Source organism: Octodon degus, unplaced genomic scaffold, assembly GCF_000260255.1.
Source record: "Octodon degus isolate 3935 unplaced genomic scaffold, OctDeg1.0 scaffold00003, whole genome shotgun sequence".
Lineage (NCBI taxonomy): Eukaryota > Metazoa > Chordata > Mammalia > Rodentia > Octodontidae > Octodon > Octodon degus.
Genome location: NW_004524579.1, coordinates 2,484,724 through 2,497,238, shown reverse-complemented (window position 1 = coordinate 2,497,238; position 12,515 = coordinate 2,484,724). Strand labels below are relative to the sequence as shown.

At 39.0% G+C, this 12,515-nt stretch overlaps 1 pseudogene; it reads right to left on the bottom strand.

Annotated features, from left to right (window-relative positions):
* Window positions 1-3,642: 3,642 nt before the first annotated feature.
* LOC101570583 lies at window positions 3,643-4,943 on the bottom strand (annotated as a pseudogene).
* Window positions 4,944-12,515: the final 7,572 nt, after the last annotated feature.

The following is a 12,515-nucleotide window of genomic DNA, read 5'->3' as shown; positions in this document are numbered from 1 at the left end:
AAAAAAAAAAAGAAAGAAAGAAAGAAAAGAAAAGAAAAAGAAAAAGAAAAAGAAAGAGCACAGAGATATCACTGCACAATCGCCAGAATGGCTCAAACAAAATCAATAGCGATACAATCAAATGTTGGTGAGGGTGTAAAAAGCCTGGCTCTCATTTATTGTTAACAAAAATATAAAATAGTAAAGTATAGCCACTCTGCAAAAAATTGTGGAAGCTCCTAGCCAAATCAAACGTATTCCTTCTACATCATTCGGTAATTGCAATCTTAGGCAATCACTAGAGAGAGATAAAAAATTATGAATTCACAAACCCTTTATACTAGTATTCATAAGGACAGTCTCATAATAACCACAGTAGAAAGAATCTAGATATTTTTGATCAGTGAAGGGTTAAATAAACTGTAGCTCTTTGCATCCTACCGAATGCCATATAACAGCTCAGATAGACCTCAGTGGCCTTGTGCTGAGTGAAAAAGCCAATTTCAAGGTTTATTTTTTCAGTCAGTTTTAAGACTCTATTAAGAAACAAATGAGATAATCAACAAATAAAGAGGAAAAAATACTTTAGCTCCTGGTTTTAGTGATTGGCTGGCCATATCGTAGTACAGAGGAAAAGCATGAGGGGAGCCTGTGGCAAGCCAAAGTCAATCAATCCATAGCCAGGAGGCAAAAGAGAGAACAGATGAGAGTGGGGTCCCCCAGGCACCTTTCAGGGCACACCTGAACGACCTGACCCTCCTGCTGGGCTGTGCCTCTCACATTTCCAGCACCTCCCAACAGCATCAAACCAAAGACAACACCTTTGATCCAGGAGCCTTTGAAGGATGCTCAGGCCCAAAACTTTAGCAGTTACAGATGCTACAGTTCTGCTCATATACACTCTTGAAATTACAAAATGATACAGATGGAAGCAGATGCTGGTTGCTACTAGCTTTGGAAAGGCTGGGAAAGAGATGGCTGTGTCTAAAAAATAGCTACAAGAGTTTTTAAGTAGGAGATAAATAGATAGCAGAAAGGATCCGTGTTCTGTGGCTTGATTCTGGTGACAGTCACCTGAATCTACACGTGTGGCAACTTGAATCCTCATACGCATGCAGAAACAAGTGTACAGTGAAAAGGGCAATATGGAAGAGATGAGGACTCATCAGATCAAATTTCCTGATTTTGATATTGTACCCCAAATATGCAAGCTACTACAAGTAGGAGAAGCAAATATTGGATCTCTCTTTACTATTTCTTGTACCTATTAATCCTCAACAATAGCAAAATGTAAAAATTTACAAAGATATAAAAACAAATCTGTCATCTCCTCAACCATATAACACACGGGGTCTCTACATTCACCAACTATAAAATTTCAGTGGAGCTCACCGCATCTGTAGCTACCTCAGCCCAGCCTCCACAAACTCTTATTTAGTCAGTCTCAAATGAAGCACAGGAAACTTTAGCTTTTCATCAACTAACTCTTCTCCAAAGAGAAGAATAATAATTTCAGTTGTAACAATCATTTTATTTATTCTCAAGCAGGCTTTCAACAAATTGGTCCCTCCAAAACGTTGCAAAGAATTCGGGTATAACTGACAAGCATGCAGGCACCGTGGAGTACCTGCAGCACAGTTCAACCACGTGTGGCTCAGGGAGTTAAGGTGCGTCTTGGGGTAATATATAACAATGGTTTACTTTTCTTTTAAACATATTCTAAAATATTTCACTTATCAATGGTTTCACTATTATTGCAACAATAAATCAATCACGGAAAACTATTTATATGCAATAAGTTCAGATTACAAATGATACGATATACAATATCAGTGTCATGAACTCTAACTAAAGGTAAACAGTTGTCTTCTCTAAACAGGAATTTTTTAAGTTATAGAAATAGAGTATGAATGGGACAACTAAATTCTCATGGCATAGTAATGTATAGATTTAGAACATTTTTATCTAATACAAAGTTCCTGCTTTTCCATCTAATTCTTGCTAAGCAGACGTATATTGGCCAGAAATGACAGGAGATAGAAATGTAAAACAAACTGTAGTATAATTGAAGCTAATTACAGTGGTGCCATCAAATGTCATTGCATTATCTCAAATGGCAATAGTTTCCAAATAATTGTGAAAAATTTTGTAATGTTAGTGAAAGATATGATTATTCTCCATTTCATAGATAAAAAACTAAGTTAATTTTCAGACTCTTTCACCTTATTCCACTGGGTCTCAATCTTTTGTAACTGTTCTAATCATGTGGAAAGCTAACTGCAATGCAAGGTTTTGAGCTCTACTCCTCCAAGTTTCAATTTAGTTGATCTGGAATGTGACCTGAATATGGAGTGTTCAGAACAACTTCAGCACAATTGATTTCCTGATCCAATGACTCTGTCTGGGGGGACATTTTCTAAGCATTGCAAGATGTTTAACAGCATCCTTGGCTTGTACCCACAAGATAACAATAGCAGCTTTCTATGTGACAATGAAAACTGTCTCCTCAATTTGCAAAATTTCCCCAGGTGGGCAAAATTGCTCCGAGTGGACTGAGAGAATTTTTCCTGCAGCCAGTACTCTTTCTCTTCCTTTCTGGAACAATGTGATCCAAGAGGCATGGGTAAGGTCGCATAAGGCATCATGTAGCCGAGAGGGTTTGGATTGGAGAGAAGTGCAGTGATCCACAGCAAGGTATGTGAACACGAGTGGGGAGAATACCCAAGTGGGAGCTGGGAAATAGGCGTCTGAGCTTGTGAGGAGAGCTTGCATCTAAAGAGGATAATCTGGCACAAACCATCTCAGACTGTGAGATGAAACAGGTTTTCAGTATTGTATAATGGCCAGCAGATGATGGACCAAAAGTGTGGTGAAGAAGTTATTAGGGCAGAAAGGTAGGAAATGTGTGGATGCAGGTACCTTTGAAGGCCGAATAGGGCATGAAGACATGTAAGCTGGTGTTCGTTGCCTCACAAGCCCAGTGAGGTAAGCAGGGGCTCCGTTGGGGTAGACAGCAGTGATGGGAAACTGAGTGCATCCACAGGACTTGGTCCCAAAAGCTGTCACATTAAGGATAACAAAAGAAGCCTGACATCAGAGAAAAAACTACACAATGAAACCTAGGTGCTGGGTATGAATTGGAAATTTTTGTGACTCATTTTTTCAACATATAAAGATATATAAATGTATCTGATAGATCACATGCACATATAGGACATATATAAGACTTTATGGAAAGGAATTGGGTTGTACAGTCATGGAGTCTGACTAGGGGAATCTAAAATTTGAATGGCTGTCAGAAATGGCTAGAATTCTCAGGCACAGGATGATGCTTCTGTCTATATCAGACCTTCTACAAGCAAGGCTTGGTTCTGCTTTAAAACTCTTTCAACTGATTAAATTAAGCCAGTTCATTCTATCTGAGAAAAACTGTGGTACTTACAGTCAATCAATTGTGGACTTTAGTGACATCTACAAGATATTGGAAACAGACTGCTATTTGAATTAATGACATGATACCTTACTTTTGGATAAATTAAAACAAATACTATCATATGCACAAACATAAAGGTATATTCTAATTATGTCCCAGACATAAAGATATATTCTAATTAGGTCCTCACTGTATTTTTTTCCAGTGACCTCTAAATTTTTATTTGCTCGCTATTTCCCAAGGGCACCCCATTCCTGTTGCCTCAACACTTTGGTGTAATTAGTCTCAGACACTAATTTCCATCCACGATTATGTGGTTGGTGTTTTCTGGATGGTTTGCACTGAGGCACTGCTGCCATCCAGGGAATCTCCAGAGACCAAAATCCTCCTCTACCACAGGCAGCGGTATGTGGCAATCTCTGCCTCTAACTTTACCTTGCTGTTCAGCAAAGCCTCGTACTCCTGGGCCTGGGTCTGGCACTGCCCCTCTGTTCAAGTCTGTGCCAGCAGGATACCATTGAGTTGCTCTGCCTGCATAGTGCAGTAGACCTCCACATCTCTCAGACTGTTCTCCAGGCCAGTCGTCAAATTTTTCATGAACTCCATGTCAGTCTCCAAGGACTGGGCTGTGTGCTTCAGCTCTGTGAGGGTTGTCTCAGCAGCTCCAGCCTCAGCAGACTGCGAGGTGACTACAGTGGTGCTCTCCTCAGTCTGCTGGGACCAGTACTTGTCCAGTTCTTCTCAGTTCTTCTGAGCCAGCACTTCGTACTGGGCCCTGATGTCTGCCATGATATTGCCGAGGTCCTGAGATTTGGGCACATCCACTTCCACAGCCAACCCAGAGCTGGCAATCTGGGCTTGAAGACCTCTGATTTCCTCCACATGGTTCTTCTTCGTGAATATCAGCTCCTCCTTCAGAGTCTCGATTTCCATCTTCCGCTGCAACCGAGTGATCTTGGTGTCATCGATGACAATTCAAAGCCCATGGATGTCATTCTTCAGACTGATACATGGCCAGCTCCATCTCACACTTGACTCTAAAGTCATCAGCAGCAGGATGAGCATTGTCAATCTGCAGGATGATGTGGGCATTGTCCACAGAATTCGTAAAGATCTGAGCCTTTAGCTTCTCTACAGTCTTGAAGTAATGGCCCCAGTCTCTGACCCGGGACCCCTTCTTCTCCAGGTGCTCCCGGATCTTGCTTTCCAGCTTCCGATTTTCCATCTCCAGGCTCCTCACTCTCTCCAGGTAGGAGGCCATGTGGCTGTTCAGGTCCTGCACAGTCTTCTCAGTCTGGATGCTGCCCATGCTGACCAGACTCCTGGCCACTCCCGTGGCCAGGCCCACGGACCCCATGTCGCCCCGGAGGATGGTGGAGCACGACTTGGAGATCTGGGAGCCCGAGTCCCTGGCACCGACTTAGACGCTGGCAGAGCTGCTGACCCATCCGACCCATTGGCTGGGGGCCGGGACCGAGCCTAGGGACCTGCAGTTGATGGAGAAGGTGGTAGAACAGGTGGTGACACTCATGCTGCTAGAGAAGGAAAGCGGGAGGCCAGGACTCACGTTCAGATTGCCTCCTCGGTGAATTCTTGCCTCAATTGCATCTTGAACTCAGATATACCGTTCTTCCCTGAAGTTAGGGGCTTACTTGAGTAATGGATCACCTTAGAACTAGGCCAGAAATATATATATATATATTGCACTTGCCATATGTATATCATATATATATATATATATATGATATATATGATATTATGTATCATATATATATATATATATATATGATATACATATGGCAAGTGCGAGACCTGTTTGGCAAATGCAAGAACCTGGTACCACACACTGTTCCTCGGTACCATACGCTGTTCCCTGGTACCACATGTTGTGCTGGCTCTGGAACCCTGGGTGCACCATGCCAGCCACTGAAACCAGGAGTGGTGGTGCAAACCTATAGCCCCAGCACTGGCAAGGCAAGGAGGAGACCCTATACCAAATTAATAAAATATATATATATATATGTATATATATATATATACATATATATAATATATAAGTTTTATATAACTTATATATGTATAATATATAAGTTATAGATAGATAGATAGATAGATAGATAGATAGATAGATAGATAGAACTTTGGACTAGTTTGTTCTAGTACAAATTAATCGATCAATGTATTATGATTGGTTAAATGCACTCATCAGTCATGTTGAAGGGAATCCCACAGGTCAGACAATAGAAAATGTGAGCATGTGAATAAATAACAATAGTAGAGATAGTGACCAAGATAAGAATACCACAAATAACAAATAGGTGATCAATAGATGACAGGTAGACAGACAAAGAGAGGATGTCTTTATTTTCTCAAAGTTCTTTACCACAAATTATTTATTAAGAGAAAAGAGGGGAGAGCCAACACTGCAGAGTAGCAATCACCAACTAAATACAGTTTCTCTAAAACTGGGAATTCAGACAGCTGGAAAATAACATCTTCACAAGGAGAAAAATGATTAGATTGCCAGGAATCATGGGAGAACTGACAGGAAAATTAGAGGATACAAACATGCTGGACAAATGCACTCCTGTACAGAGAAAATACTGAAGTACTGTATTCTGAAGGTTCCCACGCAGGGAAAGCTGTATCCATAGACACAAGATAAGTCCCCAGGCATAGAAGACCTGAGGAGAGTCAAGAAAGTCGGTCAGCAGCGCTAGTCCCAAATAAAGTCCAAGCTATGGTAAACTAGAAAACAGTGCTTAGTTTTATTCTGAAAATGAGTCATTCCACATTAGGCTACAGCTGGAGAAGGAATCCAGGGCAGTGCCCACCATATTGCTGGAGAACATCTAATCAGGTGCCATTTCATGAAATAGTTGACTACCAAGACTGAGCCTCAGAACCATTATGAAGCAACTTTACTGCAGTGTCCGAGTATTACTACCCACAGTGACTGGGTAAAGACTGCAACAAGAAACAGTCAAAGAGTGTTAGCTAGGCATAGTTTTCCTGAGTAGTTCAAACTCAGGCTGTGAAGGACCTAAGGCCCTGCCCTCCATGGTGTGAATTGTGGGCCAGTGAATGTGGGTTTTGGAAGCAACTGTGTCTGAAAGTGCTCACATTAAGCACAGTGTCAGCTTACGCAACTGCCCTGCTGCCTGCATACAGCAAGAGTTAGAGGTCTGACTGCTCTCCCCATCTACCAAGTAATCAAGGACACACATTGGATGGTTGCCACAGCCTGGAGTGGATGAACAGAGGGACATCTAAAGGGAACAACTCAAACCCATGAGCTGTAAATCCAAAGAGAGAAAATTATGACTTTATGGATTCTGAAACTGGATTCTGGAAAGAAAGATATCTTGAAAAAAAAGAAGAATAAAACATGAAATGTAGATGCAACAGCTGCTAGATACCACAAGGAAGAGTAATATAAAATTAACTGAAATTAGTTAAAAATGAGAAGATAGCACAAATAGAATAGAAACCTGTTCACAGACATAAAAGAAAGAAATTTTTCAAATATGGAGAAAGAATTAAATATGCATGAGGCATATAGAACACCAAATCAACATGATCAAGAAGGAACTTGTCCACCACACATCATAGTCAAAAAATCAATAGTTCAATATAAGGACAGAATTTTAAAAGCTGTTAGAGAAAAGTAAAGAATCACTTATAAAGATAAATCTGTCATAATTACAGGAGACATCTTAACACAAAGCTTAAAGGCCAGGAGGATTTGGAGTGAAGTGTTTCAAGAATAAAAAAAAAAAATAGATAGATGATAGATAGATAGATAGATAGATAGATAGATAGATAGATGATAGATAGATAGATATAGATGATAGATAGATAGATAGATAGATAGATAGATAGATAGATAGAAGAGAGAGACAGATAACCAGCAAAATCATCTTTCAAAATTGATGTTTTGAAGGCATTGTTATGACAAAAACACCTTAAAAATTAATGATCAGCAGGGCCAGCAGTATAGCTCAGCAGACTAAGCACTTGCTTAGGTAAATGCAGGGGCCAAGGTTTGATCCCTGGCTCCATATCCCATGCTATCCCTGCCCCCAAGCATGCTGAGCTGGTGATAGAGTCTGGGTGTGGTTGCACGCACCTGAAATCCCAGAACTAGGGAGGCAGAAATCAGGAGGATCACTATGAATCTGTGCTGTATAGAGAGACTCTGCACACAAAAAAAAGCCTAAAAAGAAAAAATACATGATCACCAAACTAGCCATCTAAAATTCTCAAGTGTCTCATGGAAAGAGACAGCAAAGCAAAGAGTGCAAAAATGTCTATTAGAATGAATAGAACAGGCAAAGTAAGTAGGTGGTTAAGCAGAAGAGAAAGAAAACAAAATAAAAACAGAAAACCAATGCAGTGATAGGAAATAATTCATACTTTTTAGTAGTAACTCTCAATCAAATAATGACCGTTCCCCAATCAAAAGACATAAACTGACCGAATGAACAAAAAATAAAACCTAATAATTTTCTATATAGATGAAACAGATTTATTTCAAAATAAATAGACCATAAAGGAAAGGTGGCAACATTCCATGTAACAGGAATCCAAAAACAAGCAACATTAGCTATCCCATTTTCAGACAACATGAACTTCAAGCCAAATCAAATCAGCAAAGAAGGTCATTATGTATTGCCTAAAGCAACCACTCAATAGGAGGAGATAACAATTATAAAATGTGCATCAAACATAGTATACCCAACTTCATAAAAATAAACTCTACTAGACTGTGGAGGACCACCTGAGCAGCTCTCCTTGAAAGAAGAGTGACTGTCTCCATTTTGACTGAGCCTGACCCTATTTTCTATGTACAGAGCTGGCTAGGATTTCTGTTTATCAACTGGCCGTAGGTAAATGTAGGCCAGCCACCTAGTCAGCTCACAATGATCACCTATTTCCCACAATTCTCAGTCAATCCTCCTCAAGCCACTCCCCCACTGAATAAAAACAGGGTGAGGCCCTGGGTCGCTCTCTTGGTTCCAGAAAGCCATCTTCATGGCTGGACTTAGAGCCCCTTGACTCCCCGATGATTGAAAATGTAATTTAGTGTCTTTATTTTTGCCGTGGGTTGCATTGTAAGTGGTATATTGGAATCAACTTGATGGGATTCCAATAATGTAACTTTGGGATCATAAATATTGGCTTCTTGGACTGAGACGAGGTCCAGGAAGTGTCTACAACACTAGACATAAAGGATCAGATAAATATCAACACAATTGTAATGAATGAACTAAATACCTGATCATCACAAATAGATCAAGTAGGCAAAAAAGCAAAACAATAATAGAGTTGAACTAAACTTTAAAAAATGGACTTAATAAATATCTTCATAATGCTCCACTCAACAGTAGACTACACATTCTTCTCAGTGGCATCTGACGTTTTCTCCAAAGTAAACCACAGGCTACACCAAAGTACATGGTTAGGTAAATGCAAAGGGATGATAATTATCTCACGTATATCATAAGACTAGAATACAATGAAACTAGAAATCTAGGAAAGACAAAACCACAGAAAGTATAAAATCATAATGGCTACCATGTCTTGAATGATCCGTGGTAGCAGAAGTAATCAAGGAAGAAATTAAACAGTTCCTAGACTCAAACAATGTCAGTAGAATATACCAGAACTTATGAGACAATATGAAAATAGTCCCAAGAGAGAACTTCAGAGCTATGAGTTTCTGCATCAGAACTAGATAAATAAATAACCTAAGATTGCTCTTCAAGGTCTTGAAAAAAATGTAAATTCAGAGCTAATAAAAAGAAAAAACATAATAGTGATTCAAACAGAAATTAATAAAATGAAGACTGAAAAAACTACAAACAAATTGATCAAAAGGCTGGTCCTTCTAAAGAATAAATAAAATAGATAAACTACTAGCCAATTTTAACCAAAAGGAAGAAAGAAATAGCCCAAATAAACATAATTACCAATTTAAAGAGCAAAATCAAAACAGACACATCAGAAATTCAGATTATTGGGGCCAGGGGGATGGCTCAGTAGAATAAGTGCTTCCTTGGCAAGCACAAGGGCCTGAGTTCAATCCCCAGTTCTGCCACACACACAAAATAAATAAATAGATAGATAGATAGATAGATAGATAGATAGATAGATAGATAGATAGATAAAATTCAGATTATTTGAAACTGCTTTGAGAAAGTTTACACTCTAATAAACTGGCAAATCCAGAAGAAATGGATAGATTCTTAGATAAACATGAATTAATAAATATGATTATAGAAGCTACAACTGCCCTGAATAATCCAATAACAGGCAATGAAATTGAAGCAGTAATAAAATTCAAAAATAGTATCAATCAAATGGTGTGAGAAAAGCCCAGGACCCAACAGACTCACCAATGGCTTCTATAAGAACTTAAGGGTAAACCTATCGCAAGCTGCAGTGATTTAAAAAAAAAAATTAAACAACAAAAAGCCCCTAGTTCAGAAAAAAAAAAAAAGCCCCCATCATGGTATTGACACAAAAACATTGATGTGGATCAGTACAATGGAAAAGCCAAGGCACAAACAATGCCAGGCAAACTCTGCTATGTTATCCTTGGCAAAGAGATCACAAAGCAATGCACTGTAGAAGAGAGCCTTCATGCTATACAAAATGTGGACTGGATATCCACATTCAGAAGACTGGGTCTCCACCCATATCTCTTATTATGCACTGAACTAAAATCAGAATGGATCAACCATCTAACTGTTCAAACAGAAAACACTTAATCTGCTGAAAGATAAAACATGTAAAACTTCTGAAGTTATAGGCATAGGCAAGGACTTTTTGGACAAAATCCCAGGGGCTGCCCAAAGCTCAGCAGATTAAAGTGCCTGCAATCAGGCACAGGGGCCAGGGGTTTGATTCCCGGGCCTGCTGTGCCAGCCCTGCCCCCAGGGCTCACTGAGACAGTAGTTGAGACTGGGAGCGGTGGTGTGGGCCTGTAATCCCAGCTCTTAGGAGGCTGTAAACATGCAGATCACTGTGAGTCCAATCTAGTAGTGAGACCCTGAACACCCTGTAGACCCTTCCCCAAAAGAAAAAAGAAAAAAAAAATCCCAACTGTACAGGATATGGTACCAAGGATCAACAAATATGATCATGTCAAATTACAAAGTTTCTATTTTTTTTATTAATTTTATTGAGAAATGAATAGCAATGAAACAGTTTCAAAACAGGTCAGTAGGACAGTTACAATGACTAATATATTGCATATTGTTGTCTTTGTAATAGTTATTCATAGTACAAAGATGCAGATATATCTTGTCCAAACACTATTAGTACAAATCTTTCTTCTCATTGAATTAAGACAAAGTAGTTGTATATCTATCCTATTTTGTATATACATATACAAAAATGAACCTTCATTTATATCCCCTTTTTTTGTTTATTTTTGTCAGACATGAATATTCCTTTGCCATTTAAATATTATAGGTGCATGAATTCAGCAAAATTGTGCAATATAGTCCATAGTCCATCATAGTAGTGGGCTATCTGCAGAACTGGAAATGTCAGAAATTGTTGACTTGAGCCTTTTTTAGCTCAGCATATTAATATGGCTTTACTTTTTGTACCTTGTTTTCATACTTTTCTGCTGAACAAGATAAAGCAAGACCTATATAACAAGAAATGTAACTTCTGTATCTGACAAGGTCAGTCAAATTGCCTCAGGATTTATCCTGAAACCCAGTACCGCAGTTTGTGGATCTTTTGTCAGTGTCAGTCATGTGGATGAATCATGGCCATTGCTTGACCAATTTGCTCTCTGTGAAAGACTGAGAGAGTGTTTTCTCTCTAGGTGACTCTCTTTAGGCACACTCTACATCATCGATCACTTTCCTCTGTGGCCCTATAATCTCCTTGATCAGAAAATTTGGGGCACCACTAAGTTACAGTATGTTACAGTACAGGTTCTCTTATGTCCTGAGTCCTCACTGACCTTGAATGGCAAGGACCAAAATGTTGGCTATCCTTGTAGCCCTTCTTTTTCTCTAATTTTTGGTCTGTAAACTTAGGTTGTTAACCCTCCAGAAGAGAAGCTTAGCGATATTATTATCCTATAACATAGACAGTTGAGCTTAACCTCACTCTCTGTCCGAATATCAAACATCTTAGACTGAACATGGAACAGTTATTTTCCATCAAGTATTGTTATGTTAAAATTTAAATCCCTACAGAATGTGAAAAAATAAACAGAAAAAAATATTTAAAAGAATAGGAATAAACAATTACATATTTCACACAGAAATTTAGAAATCTAACCACATATAGCATTGTAGTAGGACAGTCCTGTGACTTTTTTTTTCTTGTCGCTTGTTTTCATTTATTACCCTTTTTTTGAACAAACATTTACTTGAGAGACAGTATAGCACTAATTAATGATCCTGAGCATCTACAGCAGGTTATGAAACTAGCAGTTAATTGGTAGGATTCTCACCCTGACTAACTATATATGCTGTAACCTGTGAATTAAGCAACTGCACTGAAGATAGCAATGTGTAATACTAGGGCCATGCTTGGAATGCCTGTCATTCTGGTCTTGTAAATATGTACTGCTTCTAATGTCATATCAATTACTGCTACACTGTCTCTCAAGTTTCTGTATTTTGAAGAAACAAGTAAGTGAAGAGACAACTCCCAGAATGGGAAATATTCCTGAAACGGGAATTTTATATATCTAGAATAATAATATATTAAACCATATAAAGGACTCAAAACTTTGGGCCAGGGAGATAGCTCTGAAGCTTAAGTGCTTGGCTGGCAAGCACAAGGCTTTGAGTATTTTCCCCAGTACCCCCCTCAAAAAAAAATTAGATCTGCCTCCTCAGTAAGAGACCAATAATAAAGGAGCAAGTGAAATGAATAGACACTTCAGAAGTGCAAAGGGCCAATAAATATGTGAAAATATGTTTAAAGTCTCTGGCTGTTAAATCGATGCAAGTTAGAACATCACTGGGATTCCACTTTACTCCAGACTCAGGGTCACAGTGCCTGCCTGGCAAGCATGAAAACTGGAGAGGACAAGGACAAAGTAAAGAAATAAGGGGGAAAATATATA